Raw genomic sequence first — 9,007 nt, 5'->3', positions numbered from 1 at the left:
GACAATCATGCGTGCATGTTGATGAGGTGGTCACTCATTAGTATGAGGATGAGTACATGGTTACCGATGCCTGTATTCACTGGAGCAGGGGGTAGATTATGTAAAGTGGAGCACCAACATTGAAGGAAACTTTGCACTTACTTATGCTTGTATTTTGTGTTGGGGAAAAAAAATCAAGTAACCCACAGGTGGGTGTAGTCGAGGGTTTGTCGGCCTCATCTCAAAGAATTTTGTCATTGGTTTAGTCATGCTGTTGTGTCATGTGGCTTGTAATGCAATGTGCCATGAATTGGTGTTTGTGTTGTGTTATGAAACGTTGGTGTCAAACAAAGAGCTACCTTGTAAAATATAAAAGGAATGTTACGAAAACTATCCATAGGTGTGGCCCCCTTGTACATAATTGGATGATAATTGTTTATGCATTTGGAAAGCAATACAAATTCATAGCTTGGTAGCTCTTGCGAGGTAACTTCATGCAACAACACAAGATGCTGCTTTACACCTTGAAATTGACCAACAATGTCTTGAATAATGCATTATAAGCTTACTTTTGCACTTGCGGGTTTTAATGTGTATGTTTTGAAGTTGGAGAGAGAGAGATGTTAAATATGAATGCTCATTTATGTACATAAGTTGCCATTATGAGCACTAGTTGTGGTTGAGCAATGACGGGTGTGATTGGTCTTGTTGTGTCCACATTGAATGGTGGCATAGGAGGCTCGATGGTTCGGAGATGGCTTACAACACTTGGCACAATGCCAAATAAGCTATATGCTTATGTGGAATGTCGTTTATATACGTAAGGTTGCCATTATGAGTAGCCGTTGTGGTTGAGCAATGGTAAGTGGTTGGTATCATCGTGTCTGTGTGGAATGGTGGCATATGAGACTCGATGGTTTGGAGATGACTTCAGGACATTTGGGGCAATGCCAAATAAGCTATATGCTTACATGGAATGATATCTTCATATTCGCTTTATATATGGGGTTGATAAGCTTCACTCTAAGATACCCTATTTTTAAGTTATGGGGCCGAATGAGTGTTTGGACCTATTCCTAAATGGGCTTGAAAGTTGTGTCTAAGCTTATGAGCTTGTATGACTTCCATTATTAGTTGGTGCAAGCAAATTTGTCATAGTGGTCCACTCCATAAAATGATTGCAAAGGAATTTCAAGACTAATCAAGTTAGGTTCATATCATAGTGTCCTCTAATATTAAGTCTTTACTTGAACATTTTCAGGTGATATGGTCAACATGGCTTGGGAGGATGATTTGGTGCCACTGTTTAAACCACTTGGTGTCTTGAGTTTGAGTTCTTGTCATTCCAAACATGGTTCATGGAGGATTATGTGGTTGTGAGTAAGGAACTTCTTACGTGGTAACTTGTCACCTGACCTTTGGAAGCAAAACAATTATGCCAATAGAATGTCTAGAAGAATTGATGTCAAGGAAAGGTTTACTTGTGACCTCATCATTGACCATCTTTTTGAGTTTGATAGACTACAAGAAGCTAGATTGCATGGAGTCTATGGTATGATTGTCAAGAATCTACGGTAGAAGCAGTGGTTTGATGATAAGCTCAAACAAAAACATATCAAGGTAAGTGATGTGGTCCTCATATAGAATACGAAAAATCGAAAGTGAAGCCCAAATACAGAGGAATGGAACCATTCTTAGTTTGTGAGATGATTCTGTAGGAATCCACCTGCAGTGGAACACTTGACGGTGTGGAGATGAAGCGATTCTTTAATGGTAGCCAGCTTAGATGCTACTTTGGGTCCTTGGTTGAAAATGCTTGAAAATCCATCCACTAGAAGAAAACCGATAAAAGGAGGGAAGTTCAAAGAAAGAGAATCTCAACGAGAAGCCAAAGCAAGGCAGGAGCAGCTGCACGCAAGCGTCGCTTCTCCATCAATATGGCCCAAGTCATAGACTTAAAGGAAGAAGAGTGAGAAGAAATTGCTTGCTAGCAGACTTTTGCTTGGCGTGACCACTTGAAGCTTGCTCTTGTCACCATTGGAGCTAGTAACCTTGTGTCTCATGAAACTTGGTGCTCCCTAGGTAAGGCCAACAATAACTCTTGCTCAAGCATGGACCAAAACAACATATTCATTTGAAGTTGCATGTCCTAGAGCGTTTTCAAATGTGTTCCACATTGGATCATGGACGAGAAATTCCTCCTCGTCGGATGAGGATGGATTGGACATAATAGGTGTCAAGTGGGACTCAAGGACATCCACTCTATAACTCGCCTTTGGGCAGGTAACCGTCCTTATAACTAACGGAGGAATAGAACCCTTGAAACCCCAAGGAAGGAGGGATGTCATTGCTTCTACCACCAAATCCCTTCCTCACTTAAAATGCTCGCCAAAGGAAACTTCACCATTGACTGAACCACCAAAGAAATGGCCCTTGCTTTGACTTAAGGCCAAGGTAAGTTACCTTGAACAGTCAAATGCTTCTCCAAGACAGGTGGCAACCTCACTGTCAGCTAACCCCGCTGAACAACAAGCCTCGCCAACAACTAACAATACTAACTCCACTACCTTGACTAAGTAGAAGATTCTAACCTTGGAACCTTAAAACCTTTCACCAAACAAGGTAGAAGTCGTGGGTGCCTAAGTGTATACTTCAATTGCAAGGGTATTTTGAGGGAAATGGCTATGTTTGGATTCCTAAAAGATCCATAGAAACTATATGAGCCATTACCAAATCCAAGAAGAAAAGAAACTGCAACTAGAGATGTGGTCTTGAGGAGTTGCTATACAAGCACAAGGTTCCAAAGACAATACACAACTAAGGGTTCCAAAGACAATACACAACTAAGGGTTCCAAAGACAGCATCACAACCTTCCCATTTGAGGAAAACAAGAACAACACGAGGAAACTTTGTACCAAACAGATGGTGGGATCTAGAGGCCTTGCTTGAAGCCCAAGGATACTTTGAAGGGAACACCTAAGTTTGGCTGCCCAAGTCAACCTCTACAAAGTCTCAACCCTCTCCACCTCTCAAAGCCCAAGCTACCAAGCAACAATGAAACCAAAACCCCCCTATGGAAGTAAAAACCTCACTACATATCATGGCCAAAGGCAAATAGAAGTTACTTGAAGATCCCAACCATGAATGCCCACCTTTAGGCACCAAACATGTTATTGCTATCCAGTAAAGGACATGTCACAAAGTTGCTCAACCCAGCCTCACCATCACCCTTACCATCACAACCACAACTGGAGGACCCTACATAACTCAAGTACCCTTGCCAAATCTTGCAAAACTCTCAAGCCTTGTCACATGGGCAAGTAGGTATAAAACCCTCGCCGATTGGAGAGGAGTGCTGCACAAGAAGGATCATGACCTTGATTCTCCAAGAAAGGGTGAATGTTAAAGAAAGTGGTAATAGTCGAAGAAAATAGAAGTGCAAGAGTTGAAGAAAGCATGAAGGATGAATGTTGAAGAAAGCGGTAATAGTTGAAGAAAAAGCATGAATGTATGAGACATGAGGAAGGAGAAAGTGATAAACAAAAGTCAAAGAAAGCAATGAATAAGAAAGTAGGAGTGTAAGAGACAAGAGGAAAGTAGAAAAACAAGAAAGAAAGTTAATTGAGTTGGTGCACACAATGAAGAAAGGAGCACAAGGAAGAAAGAAAAAGTGTTGGAGCCATGAGATGGACTTGTTGAGAGGAGAAGGAGAACACACATTAGGTGGCATACCTTCAACCCACATAGCCCATGCACAACACCTACATATCTCCTACATCATACACTAAGAGTGAAGCACTTCACAGACAACACTTGCATATCACTTGCATCATACACTAAGAGCAAAGCACTTCATAGACAATTCTTGCATGAATGGCCACTCACTTGTAGCACCATAGCCATGTCATCAACAAAGACTAGGTATACCTCTAAATGAGGGAGCCACGGTGGATGAATGCTTAGTCCATGATATGACCCTAAATGTTGTCTTTTTATTGGTGACTCCCCAAATGTCGCCCAGTGATCCTCATTGTCTTCAACAGCCCATGCCTCTGAGCCCTCCATAAACCCAACTTTCACAGAATAAACTCTAGCAAGTCCACCACAATGGACTATCTTCTCATTTGGAAGCATTACCTATAGTCTATAACCTTCGAAAAATCATAATACATGAGCACTTTGCATTGCGTGTATGACCTTGATTCATGCATTAGAGTACGCATCTAATTGTTGTAGAGATGCCACCATCAAGTTCCTCATGCCAATCACGATGGAGTTCTTCACCAATGGATGCTCTTTAGCAATGGAGTCCAAAGCCTTGTGTTCAACATCCATCAAGAGCCACCCCTCAAGTTCTTCATGCTAATCACGATGGAGTTCTTCACCAATGGATGCTCTCTAGCAATGGATCCCAAAGCCTTGCGTTCAACATCCATCAAGAGCCGCCCCTCAAGGATATACTTGGCTACTCAACGAGTGCTTTGAACGAGTGTCTCAAAACCTTTGAGAACATATTTGAGGCAACCTCGTAGACTCCCTCAAAGACTTTCACCAAAGCACAAAGTTTTAAGGTGGCGGTATAACCTTCTTCATCACTCTGTCCAACTACTTCCTACAGTACCTCACCAATTAAGAGGAAATTTTTTGAATTAACATTACTTATGACATTACAGTCACCGTTTGAAACCGTGCTTAATGATATTGGTTATGGGATGTAGCCGAGCCTATGACATGTATATTTTCGGTTAAGACATGGAATTTGTATATACATAGCCTAGGTATAAGCTTAAAGAGCTTTTAGGCCTTGGGACATACCATGGGCAGCTAATATGAGGTCATGTACATAATACATTTTTAATAATAATAATAGAGACAATTCATTGATCACAATGAGCTTGAGCTTTCTAGCTTGGAGATCTTGGATTAATAGTGGATTAGTAGCTTGCATGCTTGCTTGCCTCTTCTTGTTGATACTTGCATGCTTGTGGATTACAATGTATGCATGGTGTGATTGCTTGCTTGCTTCTTTTCCTTTCCCTCTTCTTCTCCATCTCCATCAATCACACACTCATTGCATGCACACATGCATTGGAGTTGAGATTGAGTTTTCCATAGCTCTTCTCCCCTTTTCTCACTACCTATTTCCCATGACTCCATTGGGATGACACCACTAGAGGCAAGGTTGAGGATGCTACCCTCTCCATAAGAGAGGGTTGGCTTTTCCAAGATGGCTAAGAATAACCCTTGCATTTCTATTAGCTTAGAAAATAACCCGCCATAATTTTATTAGTAGCGGTAGATACTTTTCTAGAGAAATTACAGGGAAAAAGATATTTCAAGTAGGGATTATGGTGGTCCATAATATGAAAAGATGCGTGCTAGTTTGCATAAGCATGTGACTTTTGCTAGCGGTTAGGTCAGTCGAACGCTACGGATAGAATGCCGCATAATCCAATATTAAGTTGAGAGCCAAATTAGCAAAATTTTTTTCACAATTCGAAACAAGGTGACAGGCTTGGAAATAGAACAAGCGGCCTTAAAGTAGACTGTGGAGGCACTCAGAGAAGACAGTGTGAAATCTAATGTGGATAAAGCCAGAATGTAAGAGGAGAACCTGGATTTTCAATAGAAATACGTAAGTGCAGAATTAAAGTGTCAAAATCTGATGACACAACATTTATTTGCAATTAATCAACATGAAGTAGGTGGATCTGGAGAGGAAGTGAATCGAAGGGGTAGGTCAAGTTTTAGTTAAAACGGTGGAATATATTAAAAAAAAATGTGGTTACAAGATCCCATGTGGAAGGCCCATGGGGAGACACTACGACCTGATGAACCCTTCAGAAAAAGGGGGTAAAAACTCTGAAACAAAACAGAAACTGTGCTAAATCATATCATGAACAGTTCAGCCAGCCAGCACCAGTAAAGGTAATGATCTTCAGAAAAAAGGAACAACAGAGACACTGTAGCAGAAAAATTCTGATGTATCATTTCGAAAGACAAATCCTGATGAGGCACTCGGCGGCCAGCCCCTCTTCTATTCCGGGAGAGAGGATGGTTAAACATCATGAGCAGAAGATTGAGGCCAAGAAACACTGTAGCATAAAAACTCTGATGTACCAGTTTGAAGGACAAATCCTGAAGAACAGGCTGAGGCACTAGGCAGTGGCCAGCCAGCCCCAGTTGGAGCTTGACTGTCTTCTATTCCGGGCGAGAGGCTGGTAATAAATCATGAGCAGAAGATTGAGGCCATGAGGGCTTAAAGAACCCCACAGAAGCTTTCTGAAGCCTGGACGTAGTACTCGGAATTCTGAATATTCCAGATGAAGCCCTTGTATCATAACTTCCTTTGTTTGGCCATGCGAGGAGACATGGAATCTCTTCCATTTTCTCCAAGGTAGCTCTTGCCACCGGTCCACCTCCATGGGAACACCACTCGGCTGAAGCTGATGGATTAGCTTGAGTACACTGTCAAGAAAAAGATAAAAGTGGTGATTAGTTTTAATTTCGTATAACGCTTCATTACGTTGCTTCCATACATGCCAAAGAAACAGAATTCTGACGGACTGCCACGTTAAGGGGTCCAGAGAGTGGCATTCTCCTAGGAGGACTTCTTTCCAACTCAAAGGGATTTTCCTAATTTTCTTAAAGGCCTTGTTCAGAACATCCAAGAATTGTCTAGTGTCTGGGCAAGAGAAGAAGAGATGGGGGACAGTTTCCAGCTTGGTATTACAGCGGGGACAAAGGCCATTCCCATGTCCAAACTTCAGGGCCTTCTCAAGGGTCCAGGTCGCTTTGTGCATGACTAGCCAGGCCAAAATGGCGTGTTTTCTTTCATGAGCGAAGGCCCAAATAAGCTTAAATTGGAAGGCCCATTGATGTTTGTTCCAGGCCAAGGACCATCTCTTATTGAGCTTAAGAATCAGATTTCTTGCATGAAAAGTGTTAGGTAACTTGACAAGATTACTGGAGTCGCCCCACCGGATGGCTTTAGAAAAGGTAATACAGTCACAAATCAGCCCCGGGGGAATGGAAACCTTAAGAGCATTACACCTCTGAATGACCAACTCAACTCCACCACGGGACAAGATGAATTTATTGCAGATTTGTTCCCTGTTTAACATGCCAGTTGAGTTACATAAGTCACCCCAAACCTTTATACCAGCTTTGAAACAAGAAAGACTGGTCTGGACCTGTTCATTGGAGATGGGAGACACGAGATGCCCAAACCACACAGAGTCAGCTGCATAGGCATACCTACCTCTCTTAGTAAAGGTTTGGAAACAGAAGAGCTTTTTGTATTTCATCCAAGACTCCCACATCCTACATCATAGTTTGCTGCCTATAGGGGAGAGATAGGCCTTTGAGAACAAAACTTCATTGAGAGAGAAACCCTTCCAAGATCTTTTACCTTTGAGCCAAAATTTATTAATATCCCTTTTGAGTAAGTCTACCCAAACATCATTAGACAAGATGGCTCTTTGCACCCATTTAGCTGCAAGCTTCTCAGCAAGCAACCCAATGTTGATGATGCCAAGACCCCCTTGCTCTTTTTCCAAGCAACATGTCTGAAAAGCTACTTTGCTGATCCTCTTACTTTCCAGAGATCCCCCCCACAGATAATTCCCCATGATCGAGTTAAGGGATTGGAGTTGGGTCTCAGAGGGTCTCCAACAGGCCAGGAAGTAAACAACAGAGGGGATCTTGAGTTTATCAAGCACATAGTCCCACCTTTGTTTGGAAGAGATGTTGAAGCCCATGGGGATTCCTAGAAGCCTGAACACAACACCATCCGGGATACTCTTACAACCAGCGGACAGGATCGAGGGGGGGGCACCCCTTCAAAGACTCTGAAGCTGGTCTTGGAGTGGTTTATCTGTGAGCCACTGGCAAGGCAGAAGGTATCGAGGCAGGTCATAAAGTGTGCAGCAGTCTGCACTTCATTCCGGAGCAGCACATTCGTGTCATCAGCAAAAAGCTGCAGGCATAAAGGATCAGCCCTGTTGGGGATCTCAATACCCTTGATATTATTATCAGTTATCTCCTTGTTAACAAGCCACCCGAGAGCGTCCGCAACAATAGCAAAAAGAAGAGGGGACAGGGGACAGCCTTGCCTTATAGATTTCCTCAGAGGAAAGAAAAATTTGGACCATTTCTCGATTTGTGCGTGTCATCCTTGCGCAGGGGCCATGCTAATCTTCTCTGTATCGTTCCAATTTTATCAGATGTCCCCGAAGGGACAGGTAGGTCAAGTTTTGACATCAGCTAATGCCAAAGGTTCTGCAGGCCCATACATCTATTAAAGCTGGAAACCAAGAAGACAAAGGAAAAAAGTACTTATTGAGCATGGAATGGTGGAGACTCGAGGGGCCAATAACTCGCCCATTCCACCGAATTGGAGTGTTGTGCAAAAGATGTGGTCATAGTACCAATCCAGAACCGGAATCGATTAATCCAAAAAAAAGAATATTTATTTATTTATTTATCCTCTCAAATAGATTAAATACATCCTTTTGCCATATTATAGATACTTTTTTTTAGATAACCATTCGATAGATCAAGATTAGGATATCATCCATATACATTTACTCAAGAAATTACAGAATCAGGATTGGGTTTGACAGCAAACAATAAGTGCAACGTTGCGTTTGTGTCATCTTTATCATAATAATCTCCTAATCGATGTTGTTGTAAGCAAGGAGGCTGAAGACAAAGGGGAAGGCAGAGGCCCTTCTGTGTTGAAAAAATCCGAGCTTTCTTAGGTTGGTGACTGCAATGTTGGTCAATCTCTGTCCTTTGAGTTGTTGAATGTGCCCATTGGTTCTTGGGAAAAAGTAGATTATATCAGCTCTCGAGTTACCATCCACATTGAGGCTTTTAGACATGCCCAAAGACTTGGATTCCTTTATAGAAGGGATTCACTTGGCATGATGATTTCAAAGATAAGAAAGCTGACAAACTACCAATATCCCTTGGATATGCCCTTGCAACAGACTCATATTCAATGTGATCACGGATAGGTGATTG

At 42.1% G+C, this 9,007-nt stretch overlaps 1 non-coding gene and 1 pseudogene across 2 annotated transcripts in view; one reads left to right on the top strand and one right to left on the bottom strand.

Annotated features, from left to right (window-relative positions):
* LOC147620877 (F-box protein At5g46170 pseudogene) overlaps positions 1-454 on the top strand; it is a 2,457-nt pseudogene extending 2,003 nt beyond the window's left edge. Inside the window, exon 1 of the transcript XR_015270022.1 lies at positions 1-454. This exon is cut by the window's left edge and continues 2,003 nt beyond it. The product of XR_015270022.1 is annotated as an F-box protein At5g46170 pseudogene (transcript).
* A 7,664-nt stretch (positions 455-8,118) lies between these two features.
* LOC147620876 (U6 spliceosomal RNA) lies at positions 8,119-8,221 on the bottom strand. Its single transcript, XR_015270070.1, has one exon. It is a non-coding gene; the product is annotated as a U6 spliceosomal RNA (small nuclear RNA).
* Between the last annotated feature and the right edge of the window lie 786 nt (positions 8,222-9,007).

The sequence above is a fragment of the Cibotium barometz genome, chromosome 31, assembly GCF_041138505.1.
Source record: "Cibotium barometz isolate CiBa-2024 chromosome 31, ASM4113850v1, whole genome shotgun sequence".
Taxonomy (NCBI): Eukaryota; Viridiplantae; Streptophyta; class Polypodiopsida; order Cyatheales; family Cibotiaceae; genus Cibotium; species Cibotium barometz.
The sequence above is the reverse complement of the archived record's forward strand: the minus strand, read 5'-3'. Positions and strand labels throughout refer to the sequence as shown.